At 46.7% G+C, this 2,657-nt stretch overlaps 1 long non-coding RNA gene across 1 annotated transcript; it reads right to left on the reverse strand.

Annotated features, from left to right (window-relative positions):
* Nucleotides 1–1,572: 1,572 nt before the first annotated feature.
* On the reverse strand, nt 1,573–2,343 carry LOC116080949. The gene is made up of 2 exons (XR_004114691.1): nt 2,272–2,343; nt 1,573–1,761 (listed from the first exon to the last, which is right to left on the reverse strand). It is a non-coding gene; the product is annotated as an uncharacterized LOC116080949 (long non-coding RNA).
* Between the last annotated feature and the right edge of the window lie 314 nt (nt 2,344–2,657).

Below are 2,657 nucleotides of genomic sequence, written 5' to 3' on the forward strand. Positions count from 1 at the left end.
ACAAAAGAGAAAAGTAACTCTGTCCTTCCCTCCACTCCCCTCCCTCTCTGATCCCTTCCTTCCTCCTACCCCTCCTATCTTTTTCTGTTTTGTATTCTTTCTTGTCACAAAACAAAGAATGTATTCTAAGGTGCCAATTTATCAGAGTAGATATAAAATGAAAATGGAAATAGAAAACTTGACTCAGATGTTCAGATATGGCCACCTGATTGACGGTTTGCTTTTGTGAATCAAAACAAGCAATTGATTGGCCTTTCCCCTCAACCACTCATTATTCACTTTAAATACAGCCTAAGGGCTTCTACAGAAGGTGAGCCCCTTGTGTGCCTGTGTGTGTATGTGTGTGAATAAGTCCAGGTATGACCGTAAAGGAGCTAGCAGAAGTGCCTGGGTCTCTCTGCTCACTCTTTATGACTATCTACGAAGCAAGTGTCATGATTATCACCCAAGCAACATTCAGTGGTTTGAAGACGGCCCCCATATGTCCATAGGGAGTAGCACTGTTAGGAGGTATGGGCTATTCACTCTTGAATGGGTGTGGTGGTGTTATTGGAGGAAGTGTGTCACTTTGAGGTCTTATAAGCTCAAGCCATGTCCACTGTGGCACTCTCTTCCGGCTGCCTGTGGATCCAGATGTAGAACTCTCAGCTACCTCTCCAGCATCATCTCGGCTTGTTTCCTGCCTGCCTTCCCACTATGAAGACAATGGACTAAACATCTAAACTGTAAACCAGCCCCAATTACATGCTTCTCTTCGTAAGAGTTGCCATGGTCATGGTGTCTCTTCACTGCAATAGAAATCCTAACTAAGACAGATAGACTGCAGCTTGGGAAGGAAGGCTGAAGGGTTTGTCCAACTTTCAGTTCCAAGGTGGAGGAAGACCTTTAACTCCTGTCTTGTCTGTCTAACTTGGGAGGCTGGAAAGGCTCTAGAGATAGGCCCTAAATAGTGGAAAAATCTGTAATGAAGCCTGAGCTACGTGCTAGCTTTTATATGATCTCACACGAGTCTACCATAATGTCCCAAAACCTGTAGTCTCTGTACCCTATCCCTCTCTTCTTTTTCGAGGGTCCTAAATGTGGGAGTCTGGGTTGCCAGAGTGCCCATTAGAGGCCAGAACCCTGCCTGGGAGCCACAGTCCAGGAAGAAGGCAACTCATTTAGTTTCTGTTAAGCTGGATGACCTGTGAGAGGATGCCAGGGACCAGGGTAGAACAGGGCTGGAGAGGTTTCTCTGCATGAAACAGCTTGGTCCCAAGGTCACTCTGAGCCTTTTTAGTAGCCTCCTCTTAGTGAGTGACAGCCAAGTCTCTGAGCTGCAGGGGTCTATTGGGCCCCAGTCAGGGCTCCTTAGGTCATCCAGATGCAGAGGCTGCTGTAATGGAGATTTAATGTTCATCAGAGGGGACCCTATGGGTGAGAAGCTGCATCCTTTCCTCGTCCCATGGCACTGTCCCTCAGGGGAGTCATCACGTCTCTGCCCTCCGACCCCATGTAGAATCTCTCATCTGAGCGATCCTCATGGAAGAGCCAAGTCAGGCTAGGCCTGTGCATATGAGGCCTCAATTTCAGATTAGATTCACAAATTTAATTTCCTATTCCTTAATTTAATTCTGCATTTTAGTTTTGTTTTTATTATTTACATGGGTTCCCTTTAATGATTCCAAATTGCTGCAACCCTCTAGCAGTATTTTGTCTTAGGTTAGCTTCTTGAAAACCGATCAGCATTGGAGTTTATTCCGTGCTGGGTTTAGTTATTTTCTGAAATGAAACACAATTAAATTAGAATAATGAACATGCTCTTTAGAGGATTAATTCATAATAAGCAGGCCATGTGCTACAGCTCACAGAAGAAAGGCCACGAGGATCGAAAGCTGTTTTTTCTGCCTAAATATGAAAAGTGCATTCTACAGAGCAGAACAAATCAGCTAATGACATCCAGAGTGCTGGCCAGCCCCAGAGCAGCACAGAGCTGGCATCTTGACTTAGTATAGTCCCCGCCCACATTGTTGCCTACCTTCCCTCCCAGAGAGGGGCTGGCAGCACACAGCTTGCCTGGCTCCTCTATTTAGCCTAGTTGAGAGAAGCTACTGTGAGCTTACTAAATTCCATCGGAGGAAGCCCTAAAACTCTGCGGCTCATAGCTTCTCTAGTTTTGTTCTCAGTACCCATCAGCCATTTTCTCTTTCATCTATAGGATGACTGGGCAGCTCCTGTCATGTGCCGGGCATCCATACACAGGCTTCAGATATATTTGAGAAGGAAACAGACCTGGCTCTCTGCTCTCTGGATTCAGGCCTCACAGCCAGGCCTAGGAATTTAGAGTCTCCTGCAGCCTCTTTCTCATCCCCAGAACCAGAACAATGGTTTCTAAACAACCAGAGCTCATACACAGTGAGGCGTGCCTCACCATTTTTATCACTGTGGCCCTGGGCTCTCCTCGTGTAGCCACTCATCCCTCCTACCGCCTGACACACTAGACTCTTGTATCTTGCAGTGGAAAGGGCTTTTCTGGGAGGAGATAGCTCTTTGGAGTCTCTTTAATTGATTGGGACCCCACAGATGGAGGGAACCCCTTTCAGCCAGGTACCCTACAAGGCACATCAGAAAGTTTCTCTGGTGCAGCTGCCACAGGGATGAGGACAGATCAAAGCAAG

The sequence above is a fragment of the Mastomys coucha genome, unplaced genomic scaffold (assembly GCF_008632895.1).
Source record: "Mastomys coucha isolate ucsf_1 unplaced genomic scaffold, UCSF_Mcou_1 pScaffold6, whole genome shotgun sequence".
In the NCBI taxonomy this organism is placed as follows: domain Eukaryota; kingdom Metazoa; phylum Chordata; class Mammalia; order Rodentia; family Muridae; genus Mastomys; species Mastomys coucha.